Here is a 27,157-nt window from a genome sequence, read left to right on the forward strand (position 1 = left end):
TCCACTTTCCCAACAACAACGCACCCTATGTATGTCCTGCTATAAGCAGAGTTGCTAGTCCACTGGTCAAAGGCTAGTTACAACTACTCAGAACGCGCCTAGACTTTTATTGATATATTCAAAACCACTAAAGCATCTTCTAAGATATGGCCTGCGAAGTGTTGCATTGTCTTAACCATCTCTAAGTAGACCTAGAATGGGATGAATTGCTCTTTGCATAATCATGGTACATGTTTCCCAAACTGTTTGAATAAGAGCCGGCTTTTCATATCCTTTTATGTGTGCCTGATTACAGAACATATTCTCACACACACCTTTCCAGCTGTTCCAGTCCTGTGTGGGGTGTCACACAAGGGTGAGCAAGTCACGCAACTCCTAGCTCACTGAAGAGAAATGTCACTTTTTATCTGCTCATACAGGAAATAGTTACCAAATGTGCCCAGAAACAGGAAGCCCCATGCAAAGAGTACTGAAAAGCCCTAGGGTACAAATAACAGCTTGATGAGGCCTACCATGTAAATAGAGCTCTTGAGAAGAAGGAAGATCACAGGAAGGTCAGATCCAACGCTGAGATACAATCTGAGCTGAATAAAAAGCAGAACAAAAGTCACAGAAACCGTAGGTATAAGAGGATTAATCAAGTAAAGCTTAAAGGACAATCAGAGGGTCTGCCCAATGAGGGGACAACATATGAACTCTAGAGAGAAGCTATCTGTGGCACAGTACAGCAGTTTTAAGAGATCAAGCGCTTTTCATTATCCAAACGTGCCATAACTGTGGAATGAAGTTCATTCTTGTCATAATGTGGCTGCAGAAGAGATTCTGATTTCGAGACAAAAACTCCAGGACATACGAGAGTTGAATGCTACACACATGGGAGTGACCCACCACTGGGGAGAGACACAGGATTGTCGGATCTAAAATTGGGGATGAGTCGGGTTAAGGCAGGTGCAGCATCAGCAACTGTTATGGCAGGAGACTAGCATAACAAGCATTTGCAATACAACAGGTCTCTCTTTGAGCTATTGGCATTGTAAATGACAATGCCTTTTATTTATGTGTTGCTTTTAAAACAGATAAATAAAAGGTATTGTCATTTTCAATGCCAATAGCCTAAACTCTTGGAAATGCGAGACCTATCGCAATACAAATGCGTGCTATAAAAGTTTTTAAAAGCCTTTGGAGAGTGCGTGGCATCGATGCTATTTGAGAAAATAGTGCTTGGAGGCTGTAATTAAAGCCTACAGAGTAACAACACAAATAACAGGAGATGTTGCCATAGGTGGTTACAAAATGAGACAAGGTGATACTGAGGAGGGACTACTAAGCCTTTTGACCAATGAACAGACACAGTTTACGGTGGACAATGACACGAGGCAATAAAAAATATTGGAGAGTGGGCAAAGCTTCAAGCCCCTACTTCAATACGGGCATGCCTCGCAGAGAGCTACCCAGGCTCGACCTAAAACACTGGGATGGGGTTGTGGCAGGACAGCGGAGTGTAACATTAATCACGAGGGCAAAGTTAGAGCAGGATGGAGATGGCACTAATTGAAGAGATGGGAAGCGTTAGACACAGGAAGTAATACATGATACTAGATAGAGGGCGAGTAATTAAAAGTCCACTTTATATCAGATAAAGTCATGATTGTGTGGCCGGGTGTCTCTCCCTCTTGCTGGTGACCTCTCTCTCTCTCTCTCTCTTGGGGGGGGGGGGGGGGGGGGGTGTCTTGCGCTCAATCTCTGTAGCAGGGTCTCTTGTTTGGGGGTGGTGTGAGGGCTTCTCTGAGCTCATCCGGTGGGGGCCTCTGTGTGTTTATGGGGGCTCTCTCTCTCATCCAGTGTCAGGCTCTATGTGTGAGTAGGGGGGGTCTCATGTGTATGGGATCCCTCTCTCCCCCCCCGGCAGTCTCTCGCTCTGGGCTGTCCTCTCTCTCATTGGGAGTGGTGTGAGGATTCTCCCTCTCCTGGGGGGGTCTCTCTGTGGGATGTGGTGGTCTCTATCCGTGGTGGTCTCTATCCGCGGTGCTCTCAGGGGGGGGGGGCTCTCTATCTCTGTTGTTTTCTGTTCTTCGGGGGGGAGGTTCAGGTCGCTTCCCCGCTCTCGGGGTCTCCCTGTCACTCACCTCCTTCCTCTCAGGCTGAGCTTCTCTTTAATCGTCTGTTTCCGTCTGTCAGGCGAATTTCCGGCGCACCTTCCCTTGTAACCAATCAGAGAGCTCCACCGTCTGCGTGACTCTGCCCCACTACCGGCCATTTCCTGCCGCCATCTAGTGTGTTCCCGGTCTCCGGGCAGTGGATTAACAATGTGAACCAGGATGGAGAGACAGTCAAACCCCCCCCCCACGACCCAGGACGGGGCCATCCGGGTGCAGCTTACACGAGTTGATTTTTTAACGTGGCCGTTTCGTAGTTTGTCTGCTTCCTCTGGAAGGTGCCCATTCCAACATGGCCGCTGCATGTACGCCTAGATATGGAATGCTGAGGACGTTCTGTGCTTCAGAGGAACGTGAGCTTTACCATTCCAACATGGCCGCCACATTCAGTAGGCATAGTGCTATGTCAATGCACAATTCAAACTAGGCACAATGAGCTTCTTTTCTGACATCTAAGTAGAATGAGAAATTTCCTAGTTTGCACAAAGTAAAGTTTCAATTCTATTAAGGACGCGAAGGCGAGGATTATGCATAATCTTTTCTTCACTTTAATAACAGCAAGTTCAAAGGTAAAACAAAAAACACACTCCTTGAACTACATATCCCATGAACCTTAGCGGTAACCATGGGTACCTAGTAACCAATCACAGTCCATTAACCAATGTCCATATAAGCATTCTTCCAGTATGGTCCTTTAAGCCATCCGCATTCTATTCCGCTTTGGGATCAGAACCTAGGAGAACAGAAAACACTATAATTTCCAGGCTCAGCAAAAACTCATGAATAAAAAGAGCAAAGGCCTATCAGGCAGAAAACTATGTAATCAAGAATACAAGCACAAATGAAAGAACATAGGAATATATACTGGATTCAAGCAAGGCATAAAGAACAAGAACAATAATGCAAATGTTCACTTACAAAAACAGAAATCAAACCATCATAATACCAGCAGTACTTCCCTGATACGAAGAAGTATGTATCTGAACACACATGAAATCAGTCACATCGTCAGGGTGGGAGGCAAATAAAGATTGCCTGGGTGGGGGGATAATCCTCGCCTCCGCGTCCTTAATAGAATTGAAACTTTCCTTCTTGCCAACTAGGAAATTTCTCATTCTATGTCAGGAAGCGGAGGCGAGGATTATGCATGTTCAAAGCTTACTTACCACCAACGCTGCGGCTTCGTGAATTGGTCTGAAATACAACTTTTTAAAAGTAGATTCCAAAGACCAATCAGCCGCGTTCATAATGTCTTCCAACCTGCCACCTACCTGGACAGCCTTGGAAGCCATAGCCCCCCTAGTAGAATGTGCACCATATTCCCTGACATCAATGACGGATTCCGACATAATCCATTTCACCCACCTAGCGATGGTCGGAGAGGACCCTGCCTTAAACGTTTTTTTAATGGCAATCAAGAGTTGCCGTTCTCCAGGAGGCCGAACCTCTGTTGTCATATCCTCGTAGGATTTCAAGCATCTGACCACAAACAATTTTGGAGAATCAGGGAAAGCAGGATAAGTTACTGACCTTGTATTTGATTTAGTCCTCCTGGAAATGGTAAATGTAACCCCTTCCGGGGTAAAAATCCGAGCGGTAATGTCAAGCGCTCTGACGTCGGATGCTCTCTTGCAGGAAATAAGACAAAGGAGCATAGCTAACTTAGCCAAGATCTCGTTCCTGGATAGAAACTCGTTATCTTGCCAAGAAGTCAGCAAATGAAGAACTAAGTTAACATCCCAAAGACCCGCATAACGAGGCTCTGGGGGGCGAGAAAGTCTTATACCCTTCAAAAGCTTACAAAGCCAGGGATGTTCACCAACTGGGGCACCATCTACCAAAGAATGCCCAGCTGAAATGACCGACCTGAAAGAATTAATGGTGCAATAAGCTAACCCCTGTTGAAAAAGTTCCGCCAGGAAGTTAACTACCTCAGCAAAGCTGGCGCCCACGAAATCCAGGTGTTTCGCCACACACCAAAGAACCCATCTCCTCCAGGCGGATCGGTATTGCTTGGTTGTACCCGGGGCTCAGGCCTGTTGGATAAGGAACTCAGCGTCTCTCAAAAGTGAGACTTCAGTCCATCGTCCCCTGAAATCCTCCATGCCATAAGATGTAAATGGCCTTGGAGAACCAGAGGGTGAGGTTGACCCAGGGGATCCAACAGGATTCTGTGGAATGAGGGCAGTCAAATTGGTCTGTCCCAGGACAACTCCAGAAGGGACCGAAACCATATCTGGGCCCGCCAAATCGGAGTAATCAGGATCAGAGAGGCTCTCTGTCGACGGACCTGGGAAGCAACTCTTTGGATGAACAGGAAAGGGGGAAAGGCATAAGCTAGGATCCCCTAACAATCCTGAAGGAAAGCGTCCACAGCTTCCGCTCCCGGATCCGGTCTCCAACTGAAAAATCAGGTAAGTTGGGCATTCCATCTGGAAGCAAAAAGATTCACCAGAGGAAGACCCCAAAGGCGTGTAATCTTAAGGAAACCCACAGGGTCCAGCTTCCAGTCGCTGGCATCCCTGAAATGTCTGGAGTTCCAATCCGCCACAAAATTCTGATCCCCCGGGAGATATTCTGCCGTCACCGAAATCTGACTCTGAAGGCAATAATGCCAAAAATCCTTGGCTAGCTCCGCCAGGATTTTGGAGTGAGTACCTCCCAGACGGTAGATGTATTGCACCGCCGTTGTATTGTCCATTCTGAGGAGAACACAACAGGAGACTCTATTCGTTGTGAAGGAGCGAATGGCAAAGGAGCCCGCCAGGAGCTCCAGACAATTGATATGAAGAAGAAGTTCCTCCTCCGTCCATCTTCCTCCCACAGAGAGAGAATCCCGCATCTGGCTCCCCAGCCCAGGCGTTTGGCATTCGACTCTATCACCAGATCCATGCTTCCATGTGGTCTATCCACCAATGAAGCTCCGACCTGGCTTCCAAGGTTAGGGAGATCAATTCCGAGTAGGTGAGGCCCCTCCGAAGATGCGAAGCCTTCAACCTCTGAAGAGCTCTGTAATGCAGAGGCCCTGGAAAAATGGCTTTTATCCAAGACGAAAACAATCCCACAATCCTGGCCAACTGTCGTAAGGAGATTCTGTCTCGCCGGAGAACCTTCAGAATCTCCTTTTTGATCTTGGAAATCTTCTGGGATGGAAGATTCAACGTTGCATCCTGCGTGTCGATGCGAAAACCCAGAAAAATCATGCTCTGTTGGGGAACAAGATCCGACTTCTTAGCATTGATGGTAAAGCCCAGATTCTGAAGAAGTGAAACTGTAATCCGCAAGTGGAGGAGAAGCTGGTCCCTGGACTGATCCATCAAGAGGATATCGTCCAGGTAAATAATCAATCGGATGCCCTTTGTCCGGAGATGTTCCACTACCGGTCTGAGAAGTTTGGTAAAGCAATACAAAAGAGGGAACCATATGTGGACAATATTTAACGGGGTCCAGTGTACATGTCCAGTCAACCCAATACCACAAAGGTACAAAGTTTCCCGGGGGATAGATAATAAAGTGTGTGTGTGCATGGGAGGAGAGCAAAGGCAGGGAACAAGGTGTTCCCTTGTTGGAACTAGAAGGCCTCCCACACCCAGTAAGCTAGATGTCATGCTTCATCATTGGCCTCCTGCTCCTCGTCAGACTGGCGCTGCAATGTCTGACGGACGCCTAACAGGCGCTCTTTGTTGGAGTTCTTTTGTTCCAGCCAATGGTTGAGTGCGTGTGAGGGGTCAAGTCAAGGTGTAGTCATGAGGGAGTGGTGGTTAAAAAAGGTGGGTCAGCTCACAAGGACCTTTATTAACGTGGCTGACTCCCTTGATTAAAAGAGTGGGAGGGGAGATAGGGACTGTAAGGGGCACAGCGGACTACCTCAACCCTCTAATTCGGTCGACATGTTTCTTGCCCAACTGGCAATTCTTCAGGACCTTAGGTGCTCAGTACTACACGGTGATAGAAAACAATAAAGAAAAAGAAAGATAAAAGATACAACCTCTCTGGGTCAGTAAGGGGGCAGGTCAGGAGGTCCTGCCATAGCGGGGTGACCCAAGAAGTGTCCCTAATGGGCCCGCAGTCTGTTCCTGTGGGGCGGCGCAATGAGGTACGGTGCCTCTAATGCGTGCAGCCAGGGCTCGCAAACCTGCCCACACGCGTGGTGCTCCAACGGTAGCGCGGAACAGCTGGTGCTGAGGAAAGACCAAAGGGAAGAGTTCTGAACTCGAATATCTTATCCCTCCACTGGAACTGAAGGAACCTGCAATGTGGAGAAAAGAGGGGGACCGACAGGTAAGCATCCTTGAGATCCAAACGAACTAGCCAATCGTTTTGGAGAAGGAGGTCTCTGAGGAGGAGGATCCCCTCCATCTTGAAGTGATGGTAAACCAGCCACTCATTAAAAGACCTGAGGTTGATAACCGGTCGGAAGCCTTTTTCTTTCTTTTCTACAAGAAAAACGTTGCTTAGAAAGCCTCGCGGATGGAGACGTGAAAGAGAAATAGCGCCTTTGGAAAGAAGATCGTGAACTTCCTGATCTATCAGAGACTCTTCTAGGGCTGAAAACACTAAAGGACGTGTGCGGGAAGTTTGAATGGGAGTCCCGTAGAACTCTATATGAAAACCTTGAACCGTCTCCAACACCCAAGGGTCTGATGTGAGAGACGCCCATTCTGCCAGAAACAGAGAAATTCTGCACCCCAACCGAACAGGAGAGAGGAGATCTAGGCTTACCATTGTACCCTCCGGAATTGGCCTGACCTCCACCACGGCCTCTGTTCGTTCTTCTGCCGCCATAGGAGGGGTAGAAGGTGCCTTGACGACCATCATTCCAGCCTTTGTTGCGTTTGGCCTGTGCTCAGTTGGGGCCTTGATAGTATTGGCGGCCGAAAGAGCGACCCCTGCCTCCTCCAGCCCCACCAAAAACCTTTTTGGGAAAGATCTTTTTCACAGAAGCTTGTGCCTTGTCCAAAGCTGAAAAGGTGGCGACAAACTTTCCCAATTCCTTAACAAAAGGATCGCCAAAAAGGGAGCCTTGCGCCACAGGTCCGGCCTCAGAAGAAGACAACTCCCCAAGTTTGGGATCTATCTTTAACAAAAGAAAGCGTCGACGTTCAACCAAGAGGGCGCAGTTGACATTGCCTAAAAGGCACATAGCCCTCTGCGCCCACCCGGCAACGTCATCCATAGGGAGAGGTTGTCCAGACTCACGTGACTTTTCTGCCAACTCAATAATCTTGGTGAGGGGACCAACAATATCCAGGAGCTTGTCCTGGCAAGCCCTCCAAGACCTATCTATTCATTTTTTAGGGTCTTTCATATACTTTGTGGAAAAAGTTACAGAGCTTTGGATCAATCTCCGGGGTAGCTGTGACACCATTAGGAAGGGAAGACCTAGGGCACTCAGACCGGAGACAGGACCTAACTTCCTGAGTAAGGGGCTGGCGAATTTTAAGGGCAACGTAGTCAGCCACCTTCTTGTCAGGGACCCAATCCGCAGAACATGGACAAAAAATACAGGTAGGGTCGATCATATCAGAAGGAACTGACTCTCCTTCCCCCATATCTGAGCAGGAAGACTGGGGGCGCCAAGATCTGCTGGGATCCTGCAAGTCATCAGAGAAATCATCCTCGTCCTCAATGTCATCACCCTCTCCGCCATCAGGAAACCCGTCTTCAGGGTCAAATTCTGGGGTGACATCGTCACCAGTATTCCCGGGTAACTCTTCCTCCCAGTAGGGTGCGCTTCGTAGCGTGTGCGCACTCTTATGGAAGGCTTCAGTTAGGCGACCAAAGCCTTCGAGGTGCCCCGCGTCATGCTTAGCGGCCCTGCGTGGCAACACAGAGTGCATGCCACTAGGCCCAGCTCCTCAGTCACCCAAGATGCCAGTGCTAGTCTTAAAGACGTGTGCTGACAATTTATTGACACTATCCTGCAGAGGTGCAATGGCCGAAGAAAGGAGCTTGTCCACCTCTGCAGGAGGGCGTCCTTGGGAGGGCTGTTCCCCCTGAGGGGGCAAGGAAACATAATCATGCTTGTTACGAGACTGCATTAAAACAGCGGGTCGGGCACCCATAAAATGAAAAAACACCCTGTGAAATATAAAAGGGTTCCCCCTTCACCAGTGCCCAGCAACTAAAATGCTCAGAAAGTTAGCTGCACTTGTAAAGAAAAACAACCAATATATGTACAGAGAAAGGGCTAAGCCCGAAAAATCTTACCGCAAAGCGGTGTCAGGTAGAGGGGGGAGGGCAAGAAATACACTGATAAAGAAGCGCTGCAAAGCCCCTGCGAGTTCCTACCACACACGCGCAAAGGGCGCTGTGGACGAACAGAGAATTGTCGGCAGCGCGAGGCGGCACCACACAGCGCGCGAAAGTCAAAGTAAAACCCTCGAGCCGAAGCCTACCGCGTTTAGCACCAAGCGGGAGAAAAAACTGCAATATATAAACAGTCAAGAGCAATAATACAAGTTGAATAATTAAGAAATACCCCACGCGTCAAAGCCCCCAAGGCAAATAAGTCGTGAAGGGACTTAACTGACGGGGGCAGCAGTGAAGAAAGAGGAAGGACTACACTGGAAGATTGCTTATATGGACATTGGTTAATGGACTGTGATTGGTAACTAGGTATCCATGGTTACCGCTAAGGTTCATGGGATATGTAGTTCAAGGAGTGTGTTTTTTATTTTACCTTTGAACTTGCTGTTATTAAAGTGAAGAAAGATTATGCATAATCCTCGCCTCCGCTTCCTGACATAGAATGAGAAATGTCCTAGCTCACATAAAGAAACGTTTACGTTCTATTAAGGACACAGAGGCAAGGATTAGGCATAACTTTCTTCACTTTTTATTATTCAGCAGATTCAAAGTTAAACAGAAAAAAAACCTAACACTACAAATCCCATGGGTCCAAGGGATAGTGTCCTGAAAAACCAATAGTAACACTGTCCTTAACAGTCATATACGCCCCTGCTGCACACAGTCTTTCCTCTTCTTCACTGACGGGAAGTTACGTTCAAGCAGCATCAATCCACCTTGGAACCTGAGCCTATGAAAGAAACATAACCATTAAGTATATACTATTGTATTAAGAACTCATTACGAGCGCAATACAGTAATTAGTTGCATTAAACGATCTGTGATTCTAAATAAAATCATTGAACCTCTCTGATAAGGAAATACAGCATAATATCTTGAGACACTATCAAGCCTCTAGTAACTTACCAAGAAGCCTATTCCAAGTAGAATTTCACTGGTCATAATAACGCTCAGTAAACACATTTACAAATCACATCTTAAGAAGCATCTTGAATATGATAACAGCATGAGGGTACGTGACATCTGGGAGGGTTGGCATATAACGATATGATGTGGGTAGGATAATCATTTCTTCCGCGTCCTTAATAGAATTGAAACTTTCCTTTATATTTCTCAATCAATCTCAGGACCCGAGGCAAGGATTATGCATTTTTTAAAGCTTACTTACCGCCAAGGATGCAGCATCATATATAGGTTTAAAATAAAACCATTTGAAGGTGGACTTTGAAGACCAATCCAACGCACTCATAATGTCGTCTAGTCTGCTACTAACCTGATCGACCTTGGATACCATAGCCCCCCTGGCTGAGTGAGCCCCAAATAAGGTGAGTATCGATCCTGGCCTCTGCCATGAGCCATCTTAACCACCTGGTAATGGAGGGAGAAGCAACAGCCTTCAACAGCTTTTTAATTGCAATCAGGTCTTCGTAAGCCTTTATGCACCTTACCGCACAGAATTTAGGAGAACCTTCAAAAGACGGGTAAGTTGCTGACCTGGTATTAATTTTGGTCCTTCGCACAATAGTGAATGTAACACCTTCCAGGGTGAAGACCCTTGCCGTGATGTCCAACACCCTGCTATCAGAAACTCCCTTGCAAGAGATAAGGCACAATAGCATCACCAGTTTCGCAGAAATCTCTAGAATACCTATGTTCCAGGGGTTGTGTCATTCTGATTCCCTTTAGCAGCTTATTTATTTATTTATTTATTTATTGACATTTGTAGAGCGCGGCGAATACCCGTGGGCGTCTCGGCGCTAGTTAAGTGATGGATCAGCAACTGGGGTAAAGAAGATATACAAGGCTATTGGTCAAATAACCACGTCTTTAGCTGTTTGCGGAATGTGAACAGGGAGGGACTTGCTCGGATATGTGCAGGAAGGGTGTTCCAGAGTCTAGGGGCGGCAACCAGGAAACGCCTGTCGCCCCAGGTGACTGTTCTAGTGCAAGGCACAGCCAAGAAGTTCTGAATAGAGGAACGAAGAGATCGGGTTGGGACATGATGGAGAAGATTCTGTTTGAGAAAGTGGGGACCTTGATTATTGAGTGACTTGTAAACAATACACAGCGATTTGAATTTGATACGGCTGCGTATCGGGAGCCAATGGAGATCCCTAATGATGTTTGTAACTGGTGCGAACTTGGGGATCCCAGCCAGCATTCGTGCGGCTGCATTTTGGATTGACTGCATCTTATTTGTCACTCGGACTTGGGCATTTAAGAATAGAGCGTTACAATAGTCCAAGGAGGACAGGACTAGTGAGCTGACCAGTGTTTTCCCGGCCGTGTTCGGTAGGAAAGGTAGTATTTTCCTAATCATTCTCAATTTCATATGAGCTGAAGCCGCAGTTTTATTCGCATGTGCCATAAAATTGAGGCCAGCATCGAAGATGACGCCTAGATTTCTCACTCTGCTAGCTGGACTGGGCGGGGGACCGAAAGATGGTGGCCACCAGACAGGTGACCAGCCCGGGGAGAGGTGACCGAAGATGACCACTTCAGTTTTTTCTGAATTGAGTTTCAGACAATTCGTGGCCATCCAGTCACCTATTGCCATCATTCCTCTCGTGAATCGATTGGCCACTTCCTCCCCATCCCCTTTGATAGCCAGTACCAATTGGGTGTCATCGGCGTAGGAGGTCAGGCTCATCCCAAATGCTTTGATGACATTTGCAAGGTCCGACACGTAGATATTAAATAGTGTCGGACTCAGGGATGAGCCTTGAGGGACCCCACACGGCAGAGACACCTTCGATGATTGGTAGGGTCCTAGAGATACTGCTTGTGATCTATTGGCCAGAAACGATACAAGCAGGTCCAGAGCAGTTTTCTGGACCCCCAGTCGTTCGACACGGTCGACTAAGATCTTGTGGTCGACCGTGTCGAAGGCCGCCGAAAGATCCAGCAGTACCAGGAGTGCTGTCCCCCCCTGGTCTCGTATGGCTCTGATGTCATCCGCAGCCTTTAGAAGGGCAGTTTCCGTGCCATGACATTTGCGGAATCCGAACTGGGTGTTATCGAGCAACTGGTGCTGCTCCACAAATTCCGACAGTTGCTGATTCATGGCTTTTTCTATTACCTTAGCCAGGAAAGGAAGACTGGCTATCGGACGATAGTTTTTCAGGTCATCTTTATTCAAATTGGCTTTCTTTAAGAGGGGTTTGACCAACGTATGTTTCAGAGAAGCCGGGAAAATTCCGGAGCTAAACATAGTGTTGCAAACATGAGTTATAGCCGGTATCAACGTGTCCATAACTGGCATAAGAACTTTGAGCGGACACGGGTCTAATGCAGAACCTGATTTGATTCTTGAAATAATACTCCTTGTCTGATCCATAGTGAGCTCGACAAAGCAGGTCAGTGTGTTATCCCGTGAGGTGGAGGACAAGGATAATGGTGTAGAGTCCGTGTTTAGAGAAAAAGCCTGATAGATGTCGTTAACTTTTTTGAAGAAAAAATCAGATAAGGCGTCGCAAAGATGTTGTGAGGGAGGTGGTGTGAGGTCGTGCGTGCCACCCGACAAGCTCCAGTGACAATGTTGAGGAGGGAAGTGCTGCCTAGTTGAAATCGCTGATCTTAAAAAGTTCACCACAATAAGCGAGCCCTGAGCTAGACAGTTCCACCAGGAAATTCAGGACCTCCGTAACTTGCGTCCCCAAGGGATCCAGATGTCTCTCCATACACCAATGAACCCATCTTCTCCATGGCAATCTGTATTGCTTGGCTCCTCCTAGGGCCTATGCCTGCTTGATAAGTTTTTCACCCTCTATCAAAAGTCCTAAGTCCTGTCACTACTGCCTGAAATCATCCATGAGATGGAGTTCACCTTGCAACATCATAGGACGTGGACAGCCGTTGGGGTCCCATAGGATCTAGGGAAACCACGGAACTCGTATCGGTTCCATCCATGACAGCTCCAGAAGGGAGGGGAACAAAGCCTGAGATTTCTAGATCGGAGTCACCAGCACCAATAAAGCACCCTGACACCGGACTTGTATGAATCAAAAGAAATGGCAGGAACGCATATGCTTGATCTGTTGTCCAATCAAGTAGGAAGGAGTCCACTGCCACTGCACCCGGATCTGGTCTCCAGGTGACATATCGAGGAACCTGGGCATTCAGTCTGGATGGGAACAGGTTCACACAGCAGGGAACCCGCAGGTCCATTAACGTCTGAAAGGTCGCCGGGTCCAACTGCCAGTCGCTGGAGTCCGTGAAATGTCTAGAGTTCCAGACCGCCACTGAGTTCAGAGAGCCTGGAAGGCACTCTGCCGTCATGGAAATTTGCTGTTGGAAGTCAGTGACCAGGTCTTCCAATGCTCTCAATCGAGTACCATCCAAGCGGTTGATATATTGTATTGCTGTCGTATTGGCCATCTTAAGGAGGACACAACATGAGACCTTGTCCCTTGTCATTGATCAGATCGCAAAAGATCCCGCCAGTAGCTGAGAGAGATCCTGTCTCTACTCGGTACTTTGGCCAGTTCCTTCTTGATCTCATGAAGCCTTCAATACCTGAAGGTTCTGTGTGGCTGTGGTGGAGTCTATTATCATTATTATTATTAAATTAAATTTGCAATGCGCGCAGCTACCCAAAAAGGGTTTCCTGGCGACTAGCAAACAAATCGCTAGAGGGAGAGTGACCAGGGGAGCATTTACTGCAAAAATAGCCAAGTCTTAAGGTTTCTTCGGAAGCTGAGATAGGAAGAGTCATTCTTCAGAGAGACAGGAAGAGATTTCCAGATCTTAGGACCAAGAAAGGAAAAGGAATGGCCACCCATTCTTGGAGTCTAGGAGAAACCCCAGCAAATTCATGGTCTGCCTCGGCATCAACTCTGATTTCTGTGAGTTGATGACAAAACCCAGATTCTGAAGGAGCGCAATACTCGTGTTCAAATGTGACACCAGATGCGAGTGTGATTGGTTCATCAGGAGGAGGTCGTTGAGGTATATATTCAGCCTGATGCCCTTCATCCTCAGTGTCTCGACCACTGGCCAGAGAAGTTTTGTGAAGCACCAAGGTGCTGAGGACAGACCTAAACAGAGAGATTGGATTTAAAAAATCTGGTATCTCCCCTGGAATTGTAGAAAACTGCAATGAGGGAAGAAAATAGGAACCTCAAGGTACGCATCCATGAGATCTAGACGCACCATCCAGTCATTTTGCTATAAGAGATCTCTGAGGAAGTGAATGACGTCCATCTTAAAGTGACAGTAAACCAGCCACTCATTGAACTTCTTAGGTTTATCACGAGGAAAAAACTCTTGTCTTTTCTATTAAAAAGAGGTGCTGGGAATGTTCCAGGGTCTCCTGGGTGTTAACTGCCCTCCCCCTATGTCCTTGAAGATCCCGGCGCTGCTTGAGACCTGGGAAGTCAAAGCTTTCCTGCAGGGGTGCTGGAGCATTAGTTATAGCTTAGGAAAGGAGCTTGTCCACCCCTGCAGGGATACCGCGTTGTGGGGGCCATTCCTCCTCAGAGGCCAGCTCAGGTAAGAAGTCGTGGTCCCTGAAGGATGCCATATATAAACCAGGGGGTGTGAGCACCAAATTCAATCATTCAAGTCTTGTGTTTCCAAGGGCGGCCCCTTGAAGGTGCTTGATGCCAGTCAGAAAAAAACCAGAACACACTGTCAGTTGGCCTAAGAAGGGCCTTAGAGTCTTACTGACGCAGCTGTGTCTTGCGAGGGTTGGGAAGGGAGGGAAAATCCCCAGCAGTAAGTCCAGGGCCGGCTTTAGCGCTGGTGGCGCTGGGTGTACAATCCTTTTGGGCACCCTCACACCCCATGTCCGGCTGCTCAGAATCTCTCACTACCACCAGGAAAAAGTGCCCATCCTCTCTATTCATAAGTTATTGATAAAAACAGCGCCCCCCCCAGAGGTTAGCGCCCCCTTCACTGGTATGCGCCCTGTGCAGCCACACCTGTTGCACTGCCCTAAAGCCGCCTAAGTCAGTCGCTATGTATTTGGGAACCTGACCCACACAGCAGTTCTCTAACGCGTGGTGTATCTGTGGAGAGCAGTAAAATCGAGAGTGCTGCTCCACAGGCCGCAATGTGCCTCGAAGAGGCTGCGGACGTCGCAAACAGCACCGCTAGTGGACCAGCACGGTACTAATACGTGCCGAAGCCAAAGCCTGCTGCGCAGAGAAAAATCGCTGTGGAGCGAATCTCGTTCCCAACACAATAATAGCAGTGAACAAATCTGTCAAGAAGTGCTCAATATCTCCCAAATCACCCTACAACCCAAGAGTCGTCAAGAGAATGAGGGATTTAACTGAGGCAGCAATGAAGAAAGAGGAAGGACTGCATGCGGCAGGGCCTTATGGGACAGTTACGGACAGTGTTACTATTGGTTAATGGTTGTCATGGACACTCTCCCTTGGACTCATGGGATTTGTAGTGTGGAATGTTTTTTCTGTTAACTTTGAATCTGCTGAATAATAAAAAGTGAAGAAAGTTATGCATAATCCTCGCCTCTGGTCCTGACATAGAATAACACATTGTTACCACAGCAAAGACTAGGATTTTGTATTATTGTAAAGACTTGATTCTAAAAGTATTTCTTACTAGTGTTGTTAAGTAACCATTAAAAAATTCTAATCTAAAGAACGGTGGACACTATTCCTTAATTGTGGAAGGTCTAAATATTATGAAATGGTTTTGTAGTTTAAAAAATATTTTATGAAAAGCTACAACTACTTAGCAGCCTCTTACAGCATAAAACTGAACACAGAGACCAGCTGAACGGTCTGACACTGCCAAGAAAGTTTCACCAAGGCCTGCTGTCAGCTGGCAGAGACACTGTTGAAGCTCAGAGCCTGTCCTGCTGCACAGTCTGTCTGAGCTTATAGGATCCAGTCCATGGCAGATACTGACCAGATCTGTGCTGTCCAGAGAGAGAGGCTTCTAACCAGGCTATTGTTTGTCCTTGCAAGCTGTTTTGGGGTTTAATCAACATTTTCTGCCTGCTAAAGATACATTCAAATCGTAATTGTTCCTACTGGATCTCACACATTTTCTGATAAAATAGGGGTTTTGTATCCCGGCCTCACCCGCCTGGTCTAACAGGTCACGGCTGCAGAATGGCGACAAATGCAGATAAACACGCAGAGCTCCTGGGTGAAACCAGTATCGATAGATTCTGCCTTTAAAAAATGTTTTATTTAATGCATTTTTATAAAGCGCGGACTTTACCCGTATTGTCAGCACTGTACAATAGAACCAGTTACGTTACATGAGAGAACTGTTGCAGGAATGGAACAAAAGGCACACAATCTCAAGCACAGCATGAACAGACTGTACAAGCAAAAATAAGAATAAATATGACAAATTTTATAATGACTAAAGAACTTCCTGGCGAAAAATAGCAGGCCATAGAATCAAAACAACGCAGGCAAAAGGAACACAATATCAAATGCAGCAAGCACAGGATGTACAAACAAAAATATAAATATATGTGACAAATTAACAATGACTAAAAAACTTCCTGGCGGGGTCTCAGAAGGACGGAATTAGTTCTGAAAGTGTCTTTTGAATAAAAAAAGATTTGAGGTCCGCTTTGAAGATCTGGATGGAGGTGATGGCACGGAGCGAAGGAGGAAGCGAATTCCAGATTTTCACCGCATTACCTGAGAACGATTGTGCCAACAATTTTTTCCTTTTGAAGGAGGGGGGCTCAAGAAGGAACTTTTTTCGCATTGCGAGAAGGTCTTGAGCCTCCAGACAATTTTAGTTTCTTCACCAGATAGCGAGGGGAGGAAGTGTGCAAAGCTTTGTGGGTGATACACGCTGTTTTGTAGATAGCTCTAGCCTCGATGGGAAGCCAACGGAGAGAAGACATGATAGGAGTGATGTGGTCAGTTCATTTGGACCCTGAGATGAAGCGAGCTGCTAAATGGAGGACAGATTTGAGGGGGGAGAGGTGAGATTTGGGAAGGCCAGTCAGAAGAGAATTACAATAACCCAGTCTAGAGAGAACTTGCGATTGGACTAAGGTTTTTAAGTCTTTCTCCGTGAAGAACCGGCGAATCCCCCATAAAAGGCGCAGCTGATAATGTGCGCTCTTGGCCATGGAGTTGATGTGTGAGATTAGGTTGAGTCTTTTTTCAAGTATGACACCTAGAGATTTAGCGCAGTCCACAATGATGGGTTTACTGTTGAGTAGATTTGATTGATCCATCCAGGCTTGAACAGGAGGCGGAGAGAGAGAGAGCTAGATAAGAGGAGGAATTCCATTTTGGAGGGATTGAGAAGGAGTTGGTGAGCTAACATCCTGTTGTGAGTAGCGTTGAGAGTAGAGCTGAGTAGTGAGAGATCTTGTGAGGAAAACCCCTTGAGGTAGATTTGGGTGTCATCCGCAAAGAGATGGTAGAGGATTCCAGATTTGCTTAGGAGGTTCCCCAATGGTTCCAGATAGAGATTGAACAGAGTGGGAGCAAGGATCGAACCTTGAGGGACGCCTTGACCAGCCACCAGTGGGGACGAGAGACTGTTCGCAACAGACTGGCACAGTAAGGTTTCGGCATGGATGCCCGGCATCCTGGGATGGCACACGATTGTGTCAGTTATCTGTTCCATTGAAACACATTGATAACTTATTAAATAGTGAGTGTTATTGCTGTCCATAGATGTGATCATTTACTGTTGCTTTTGCAGCCATTAAAAGAAAACAACAGCTAAAATGAAGCAATTTTTGGATTACAAATCAGGATTTTCCCGTCTCATATGGGTATGTTGGCCCGTATGTAGGAAGGCACTGGTCATCCATAGTAGATTGTAGATCTTGTGGTAAATAACTCTAGGCCACCAAGATGAATTATGCGCTTATGGGTATTTTTTAAATCTTACTCCTGGAACTATGACTATGGAATTTTCTCCACATTATTGAACTCCAGCTTATACTATGCAGACTAGATGGTGACCTGATATGGAACTGGTACTTAGAAGAACATATACCTCATTATACGAACTATATTGTTTGATTACAGATGTATTTAATGTTGCTGCTGAGTAAATGCTGTTCTCAGTAACGTTTCCTTCCAGGTTGCGGTGAGTTTTCCCCATCTCCCAGTTTTTTTTAGAATTAACATTTTTGGATGCAAAAGTTGGAAATGTTGTATTTCCGCGTACGTTTCAGTGGATTGGAGGTATTTTAAAGCAGGAGAACGTTAAAATATTTGCTTAAAAACGGAGATTCTCTGACCTAAATTAAGAGGTATGTCATGTATGTACGGTGACGAGATTTTCAAAACCAAACCCCGTACAGTCCACTCACGCAGAAGTGAGACTGCAATTTGACATCAATCAAGAGACAAAAAACGACATAACTGATAGCACTCCCCATCAAAGAGGCCACATACAATGACACAATAAGGGGAAATAAATGCAATGTGTAGGACCTACAGTGTTACTGGTGTTAACTAAATTGATATCTTTCAAGTGCTGCCAACAAATTCTGCTTTGGAATACATTAAAACTTGCCTCCTTCTTTGTTCAACTCATTCTCTACTAAAACTCAGAAATGTGACACATTTACTTAAATTTATTGGGATAGATTGTCCCAAATAAAAAAAGAAAAGAAAAAGACAGTCCCGGGAAATGCAGTATGGGTATTCCGCCGTGTTAGCTCTGTTTCTACGTCCGCCCATGTTAGGTTACGTTTATCTGGTCATTTTTGTGTTTATTGTTTTGTATTTTCACTAGGTATGCAGCAAGGTGGTAGCCAATTTTATGCCCTGAACCTTTATGGCGGCCAACTTTCTAATATTATTCACAGGACACTTTATGCACACAAGCCTGTTTGTAAGGCTTTTTTTACAGCATGGGGCAAGCTTTCTAGTGTGCTAGGGAACAGATTCGCTCTCAAGGAATTTGTTGTGTCGAGTAGCACCGGTCTTCCAGCAGGAGATCCAGACTCAGGTAATGTTGTGTCGCCTCTGGGAAGTCGGCTGTGAGGCAGACCCCTACTCTGGGTTCACAGCAGTCATCTGCAGAGCTCTCCCTTAATTGCCATAGAAGTCTTGGAACTGAAGTAAGGTCCCACATTTATACACTAAGATCACACCACTGTCTGCAGCTTCAGGAATAGTTCGAGGTCTTTGTCCTTTTCATGTGTCCTCTCCAGGCTGCTCTCCAGACTCAGCCTTTCTGCTTAGTGATGCCTCTCACAGCAGGACGGTCTTGTGCCTGGACAAAAGGCACAAAGATGTGTGCGTTTGCTGTGCCTGGTTGTCTTCAGCCAACTGAAGGAGTTAATCAGGAAAAGACAAAAAAAATCAGATTTCACCTAAATATTTCCCTCACCTGAAATTTTAATCCCTCTCGCCTACTCTACCATCTACCAAACGGCAGGTTTCAGGAAGACTAATCAGCAGCTCCTGGCCAATCAAAACATCTAAGCACGTTTCTAAAGCAGCCATGTCCCACTCGCCTCATATCCATGTTTAGGTCTATTCCCTCCAACTTCAGGAATGTCAGCAATACATATCCACTGTCTGGAAAAGAACCTACCTTCACCTCCGAAATGGATCTCATAAGCCTCCGGCTCACTCACACATACACCATGTATGTATCACACAGGGTACACACACACACATACGTGCACTACATACATGCAGAATGTCAGTGCTACGAACAGGGAAAGTTCATAGTATCAGAACCTCACACAAGTGGGCCGGTAGGTTTCCACTCGTATATAGTCAAAAATAAGATTCCCTTTGGGCACCTTAACGTAGAGACATAAATTCTTACAAACACTTAAATATAAACTTGTCAACAACAAAGTAAAAATATGGAAGCAAAACAAAGATATATATATATAATAACAGTGAAAACACTATAGTAAAATAATTCCGCATGGTTTAGTAGAATACATAGAAACTTAATTAAAATTGGGAAACAAACATTGTTAAAAAAGGAAAAATTACATAAAATTAATCAAAAATTCCTATTATTAAAAAAAGGAGATACAAAACAGGATCTAAATTCAGCGAAAAGTCAGAATTTTCCTTAGTTGGGTCAAGCCTTTGTTTTGGGTTTGCCCTTTGCAAAGCTGGGAGAGATTCTTACTGAGCAAGAGGTCCTTTAAAGACCTGATAAGAGTTTTGCTTACGTCGCTCCAGTGCAGGTTGAGGTGCCTTAGGATGATGTTGTTGGCGTGTGCGAGTGAATGAGCAGTGGGTTATCAAATCTGCTAGGTGTTCACCAAAGGAGCGTACAGTATGTGATGGTAGTTGGCAGTTTATAGTCAAGTTGTCTTTTTTCCCAAAGCTTGACCTACATACATCACAACGTCGTTCCAGAAGACCACCAGTGAGGTTTCAGATCAGATCTCAGTCCCCAAATGGCAACCCTACAAATCCTACAGGACGTCCACCATGTCCTGGACAAACACAACAGTACTTACTCACCATACTGGACCGGTCTGATATGTTTGATATGGTTGGTCGCCGGCAAATTGCTGGACATGCTTAACTACAGAATGGGAATCCAAAGTTAAGTCATACACCGGCCTTCCTTCTTCATGTTCTACCAGAGTCAGATAGTGAAGACTGGCAAATGCACCTCAACAACATTTGGCATGACACGCAGCGACCCTGGAGGATCCATACTAAAAGTACTTTGAATCTAATCAAAGTACATTTAGAACCGTTCAGCGCTCACTTGTCTGACACAGGAGTCAAAATGCCCCAACATGCAGGTGGTACACAACAACACCCAAAGACATCATCGATAAATAACATCTATCTATCTATCACCAATGATAACATCATCGGATTTCACCCGGGATAATGTACTACTTATCACTCTAAAACCCCAAAGACACAGGACAGTTCAATCACCAAACTTATACTTACACTTGCTAAAGAAAATAAAAAAACTTCTATTCCAGAATCAATTAAAAACAGCAATTCAAGGCACAATCATCTCCCAGCTTAAATTTGGAAATGCCATTCTAGACAGTAACCAGCTCTCCTCAGCTCTGCACGTCAAAGTGGCCTTTCACTCTAGAGCCAAAGTAACCTTGAACAAGAACACAAAAAATCAGACATCTCTTACGAGACCTTGACTAGCTACTTCTAAAATCAAAGAAAACATTTAAAATCAGCTGCTTGTTTATAAAGCCGTTCACCCAAGCCAGCCTCCATATTTTGCCAACTTACTTACCATCTCTTATAGTCTGCTTCTACTAAGATACTCACTATAACATGCGACCACTAAATTCAGTACTTATCAAGCAACACAGCAGTCCTTCATCGGAGCAGCAATCAACCTCTCAAACTCACCGTCTGTGTAGCTGAGAAACGAATCCTCCCTCCAGTCTTTCACAAAGAGGCTAAAAACTCACTTTTTGAATATATTCTTAAACTAGCTCGCAAAACACAATTCTCTCATGAATACATACGCCTCCTCAGCTCATATTTATGAACGTTTACTTCCCTCATCCACTTTCCCAACAACAACGCACCCTATGTATGTCCTGCTATAAGCAGAGTTGCTAGTCCACTGGTCAAAGGCTAGTTACAACTACTCAGAACGCGCCTAGACTTTTATTGATATATTCAAAACCACTAAAGCATCTTCTAAGATATGGCCTGCGAAGTGTTGCATTGTCTTAACCATCTCTAAGTAGACCTAGAATGGGATGAATTGCTCTTTGCATAATCATGGTACATGTTTCCCAAACTGTTTGAATAAGAGCCGGCTTTTCATATCCTTTTATGTGTGCCTGATTACAGAACATATTCTCACACACACACCTTTCCAGCTGTTCCAGTCCTGTGTGGGGTGTCACACAAGGGTGAGCAAGTCACACAACTCTTAGCACACTGAAGAGAAATGTCACTTTTTATCTGCTCATACAGGAAATAGTTACCAAATGTGCCCAGAAACAGGAAGCCCCATGCAAAGAGTACTGAAAAGCCCTAGGGTACAAATAACAGCTTGATGAGGCCTACCATGTAAATAGAGCTCTTGAGAAGAAGGAAGATCACAGGAAGGTCAGATCCAACGCTGAGATACAATCTGAGCTGAATAAAAAGCAGAACAAAAGTCACAGAAACCGTAGGTATAAGAGGATTAATCAAGTAAAGCTTAAAGGACAATCAGAGGGTCTGCCCAATGAGGGGACAACATATGAACTCTAGAGAGAAGCTATCTGTGGCACAGTACAGCAGTTTTAAGAGATCAAGCGCTTTTCATTATCCAAACGTGCCATAACTGTGGAATGAAGTTCATTCTTGTCATAATGTGGCTGCAGAAGAGATTCTGATTTCGAGACAAAAACTCCAGGACATACGAGAGTTGAATGCTACACACATGGGAGTGACCCACCACTGGGGAGAGACACAGGATTGTCGGATCTAAAATTGGGGATGAGTCGGGTTAAGGCAGGTGCAGCATCAGCAACTGTTATGGCAGGAGACTAGCATAACAAGCATTTGCAATACAACAGGTCTCTCTTTGAGCTATTGGCATTGTAAATGACAATGCCTTTTATTTATGTGTTGCTTTTAAAACAGATAAATAAAAGGTATTGTCATTTTCAATGCCAATAGCCTAAACTCTTGGAAATGCGAGACCTATCGCAATACAAATGCGTGCTATAAAAGTTTTTAAAAGCCTTTGGAGAGTGCGTGGCATCGATGCTATTTGAGAAAATAGTGCTTGGAGGCTGTAATTAAAGCCTACAGAGTAACAACACAAATAACAGGAGATGTTGCCATAGGTGGTTACAAAATGAGACAAGGTGATACTGAGGAGGGACTACTAAGCCTTTTGACCAATGAACAGACACAGTTTACGGTGGACAATGACACGAGGCAATAAAAAATATTGGAGAGTGGGCAAAGCTTCAAGCCCCTACTTCAATACGGGCATGCCTCGCAGAGAGCTACCCAGGCTCGACCTAAAACACTGGGATGGGGTTGTGGCAGGACAGCGGAGTGTAACATTAATCACGAGGGCAAAGTTAGAGCAGGATGGAGATGGCACTAATTGAAGAGATGGGAAGCGTTAGACACAGGAAGTAATACATGATACTAGATAGAGGGCGAGTAATTAAAAGTCCACTTTATATCAGATAAAGTCATGATTGTGTGGCCGGGTGTCTCTCCCTCTTGCTGGTGACCTCTCTCTCTCTCTCTCTCTTGGGGGGGGGGGGGGGGGGGGGGGTGTCTTGCGCTCAATCTCTGTAGCAGGGTCTCTTGTTTGGGGGTGGTGTGAGGGCTTCTCTGAGCTCATCCGGTGGGGGCCTCTGTGTGTTTATGGGGGCTCTCTCTCTCATCCAGTGTCAGGCTCTATGTGTGAGTAGGGGGGGTCTCATGTGTATGGGATCCCTCTCTCCCCCCCCGGCAGTCTCTCGCTCTGGGCTGTCCTCTCTCTCATTGGGAGTGGTGTGAGGATTCTCCCTCTCCTGGGGGGGTCTCTCTGTGGGATGTGGTGGTCTCTATCCGTGGTGGTCTCTATCCGCGGTGCTCTCAGGGGGGGGGGGCTCTCTATCTCTGTTGTTTTCTGTTCTTCGGGGGGGAGGTTCAGGTCGCTTCCCCGCTCTCGGGGTCTCCCTGTCACTCACCTCCTTCCTCTCAGGCTGAGCTTCTCTTTAATCGTCTGTTTCCGTCTGTCAGGCGAATTTCCGGCGCACCTTCCCTTGTAACCAATCAGAGAGCTCCACCGTCTGCGTGACTCTGCCCCACTACCGGCCATTTCCTGCCGCCATCTAGTGTGTTCCCGGTCTCCGGGCAGTGGATTAACAATGTGAACCAGGATGGAGAGACAGTCAAACCCCCCCCCCACGACCCAGGACGGGGCCATCCGGGTGCAGCTTACACGAGTTGATTTTTTAACGTGGCCGTTTCGTAGTTTGTCTGCTTCCTCTGGAAGGTGCCCATTCCAACATGGCCGCTGCATGTACGCCTAGATATGGAATGCTGAGGACGTTCTGTGCTTCAGAGGAACGTGAGCTTTACCATTCCAACATGGCCGCCACATTCAGTAGGCATAGTGCTATGTCAATGCACAATTCAAACTAGGCACAATGAGCTTCTTTTCTGACATCTAAGTAGAATGAGAAATTTCCTAGTTTGCACAAAGTAAAGTTTCAATTCTATTAAGGACGCGAAGGCGAGGATTATGCATAATCTTTTCTTCACTTTAATAACAGCAAGTTCAAAGGTAAAACAAAAAACACACTCCTTGAACTACATATCCCATGAACCTTAGCGGTAACCATGGGTACCTAGTAACCAATCACAGTCCATTAACCAATGTCCATATAAGCATTCTTCCAGTATGGTCCTTTAAGCCATCCGCATTCTATTCCGCTTTGGGATCAGAACCTAGGAGAACAGAAAACACTATAATTTCCAGGCTCAGCAAAAACTCATGAATAAAAAGAGCAAAGGCCTATCAGGCAGAAAACTATGTAATCAAGAATACAAGCACAAATGAAAGAACATAGGAATATATACTGGATTCAAGCAAGGCATAAAGAACAAGAACAATAATGCAAATGTTCACTTACAAAAACAGAAATCAAACCATCATAATACCAGCAGTACTTCCCTGATACGAAGAAGTATGTATCTGAACACACATGAAATCAGTCACATCGTCAGGGTGGGAGGCAAATAAAGATTGCCTGGGTGGGGGGATAATCCTCGCCTCCGCGTCCTTAATAGAATTGAAACTTTCCTTCTTGCCAACTAGGAAATTTCTCATTCTATGTCAGGAAGCGGAGGCGAGGATTATGCATGTTCAAAGCTTACTTACCACCAACGCTGCGGCTTCGTGAATTGGTCTGAAATACAACTTTTTAAAAGTAGATTCCAAAGACCAATCAGCCGCGTTCATAATGTCTTCCAACCTGCCACCTACCTGGACAGCCTTGGAAGCCATAGCCCCCCTAGTAGAATGTGCACCATATTCCCTGACATCAATGACGGATTCCGACATAATCCATTTCACCCACCTAGCGATGGTCGGAGAGGACCCTGCCTTAAACGTTTTTTTAATGGCAATCAAGAGTTGCCGTTCTCCAGGAGGCCGAACCTCTGTTGTCATATCCTCGTAGGATTTCAAGCATCTGACCACAAACAATTTTGGAGAATCAGGGAAAGCAGGATAAGTTACTGACCTTGTATTTGATTTAGTCCTCCTGGAAATGGTAAATGTAACCCCTTCCGGGGTAAAAATCCGAGCGGTAATGTCAAGCGCTCTGACGTCGGATGCTCTCTTGCAGGAAATAAGACAAAGGAGCATAGCTAACTTAGCCAAGATCTCGTTCCTGGATAGAAACTCGTTATCTTGCCAAGAAGTCAGCAAATGAAGAACTAAGTTAACATCCCAAAGACCCGCATAACGAGGCTCTGGGGGGCGAGAAAGTCTTATACCCTTCAAAAGCTTACAAAGCCAGGGATGTTCACCAACTGGGGCACCATCTACCAAAGAATGCCCAGCTGAAATGACCGACCTGAAAGAATTAATGGTGCAATAAGCTAACCCCTGTTGAAAAAGTTCCGCCAGGAAGTTAACTACCTCAGCAAAGCTGGCGCCCACGAAATCCAGGTGTTTCGCCACACACCAAAGAACCCATCTCCTCCAGGCGGATCGGTATTGCTTGGTTGTACCCGGGGCTCAGGCCTGTTGGATAAGGAACTCAGCGTCTCTCAAAAGTGAGACTTCAGTCCATCGTCCCCTGAAATCCTCCATGCCATAAGATGTAAATGGCCTTGGAGAACCAGAGGGTGAGGTTGACCCAGGGGATCCAACAGGATTCTGTGGAATGAGGGCAGTCAAATTGGTCTGTCCCAGGACAACTCCAGAAGGGACCGAAACCATATCTGGGCCCGCCAAATCGGAGTAATCAGGATCAGAGAGGCTCTCTGTCGACGGACCTGGGAAGCAACTCTTTGGATGAACAGGAAAGGGGGAAAGGCATAAGCTAGGATCCCCTAACAATCCTGAAGGAAAGCGTCCACAGCTTCCGCTCCCGGATCCGGTCTCCAACTGAAAAATCAGGTAAGTTGGGCATTCCATCTGGAAGCAAAAAGATTCACCAGAGGAAGACCCCAAAGGCGTGTAATCTTAAGGAAACCCACAGGGTCCAGCTTCCAGTCGCTGGCATCCCTGAAATGTCTGGAGTTCCAATCCGCCACAAAATTCTGATCCCCCGGGAGATATTCTGCCGTCACCGAAATCTGACTCTGAAGGCAATAATGCCAAAAATCCTTGGCTAGCTCCGCCAGGATTTTGGAGTGAGTACCTCCCAGACGGTAGATGTATTGCACCGCCGTTGTATTGTCCATTCTGAGGAGAACACAACAGGAGACTCTATTCGTTGTGAAGGAGCGAATGGCAAAGGAGCCCGCCAGGAGCTCCAGACAATTGATATGAAGAAGAAGTTCCTCCTCCGTCCATCTTCCTCCCACAGAGAGAGAATCCCGCATCTGGCTCCCCAGCCCAGGCGTTTGGCATTCGACTCTATCACCAGATCCATGCTTCCATGTGGTCTATCCACCAATGAAGCTCCGACCTGGCTTCCAAGGTTAGGGAGATCAATTCCGAGTAGGTGAGGCCCCTCCGAAGATGCGAAGCCTTCAACCTCTGAAGAGCTCTGTAATGCAGAGGCCCTGGAAAAATGGCTTTTATCCAAGACGAAAACAATCCCACAATCCTGGCCAACTGTCGTAAGGAGATTCTGTCTCGCCGGAGAACCTTCAGAATCTCCTTTTTGATCTTGGAAATCTTCTGGGATGGAAGATTCAACGTTGCATCCTGCGTGTCGATGCGAAAACCCAGAAAAATCATGCTCTGTTGGGGAACAAGATCCGACTTCTTAGCATTGATGGTAAAGCCCAGATTCTGAAGAAGTGAAACTGTAATCCGCAAGTGGAGGAGAAGCTGGTCCCTGGACTGATCCATCAAGAGGATATCGTCCAGGTAAATAATCAATCGGATGCCCTTTGTCCGGAGATGTTCCACTACCGGTCTGAGAAGTTTGGTAAAGCAATACAAAAGAGGGAACCATATGTGGACAATATTTAACGGGGTCCAGTGTACATGTCCAGTCAACCCAATACCACAAAGGTACAAAGTTTCCCGGGGGATAGATAATAAAGTGTGTGTGTGCATGGGAGGAGAGCAAAGGCAGGGAACAAGGTGTTCCCTTGTTGGAACTAGAAGGCCTCCCACACCCAGTAAGCTAGATGTCATGCTTCATCATTGGCCTCCTGCTCCTCGTCAGACTGGCGCTGCAATGTCTGACGGACGCCTAACAGGCGCTCTTTGTTGGAGTTCTTTTGTTCCAGCCAATGGTTGAGTGCGTGTGAGGGGTCAAGTCAAGGTGTAGTCATGAGGGAGTGGTGGTTAAAAAAGGTGGGTCAGCTCACAAGGACCTTTATTAACGTGGCTGACTCCCTTGATTAAAAGAGTGGGAGGGGAGATAGGGACTGTAAGGGGCACAGCGGACTACCTCAACCCTCTAATTCGGTCGACATGTTTCTTGCCCAACTGGCAATTCTTCAGGACCTTAGGTGCTCAGTACTACACGGTGATAGAAAACAATAAAGAAAAAGAAAGATAAAAGATACAACCTCTCTGGGTCAGTAAGGGGGCAGGTCAGGAGGTCCTGCCATAGCGGGGTGACCCAAGAAGTGTCCCTAATGGGCCCGCAGTCTGTTCCTGTGGGGCGGCGC

At 46.3% G+C, this 27,157-nt stretch overlaps 1 protein-coding gene across 4 annotated transcripts in view; it reads right to left on the reverse strand.

The window, feature by feature from the left end:
- SLC10A3 (solute carrier family 10 member 3) overlaps positions 1–23,051 on the reverse strand; it is a 48,668-nt gene extending 25,617 nt beyond the window's left edge. The window contains exons 1-2 of one of the 4 annotated variants that reach the window (XM_086940128.1): positions 2,127–2,170; positions 513–584 (exon numbers count right to left, since the gene is read on the reverse strand). The gene's annotated coding sequence lies outside the window, so the exon portion shown is untranslated. Of the gene's footprint in view, positions 1–512; positions 585–2,126; positions 2,204–23,037 lie in introns of those variants that run through there. The other 3 variants (XM_086940129.1, XM_086940131.1, XM_086940130.1) reach the window with 3 other exon arrangements.
- Between the last annotated feature and the right edge of the window lie 4,106 nt (positions 23,052–27,157).

The sequence above is a fragment of the Lissotriton vulgaris genome, chromosome 10, assembly GCF_964263255.1.
Source record: "Lissotriton vulgaris chromosome 10, aLisVul1.2, whole genome shotgun sequence".
NCBI lineage: Eukaryota > Metazoa > Chordata > Amphibia > Caudata > Salamandridae > Lissotriton > Lissotriton vulgaris.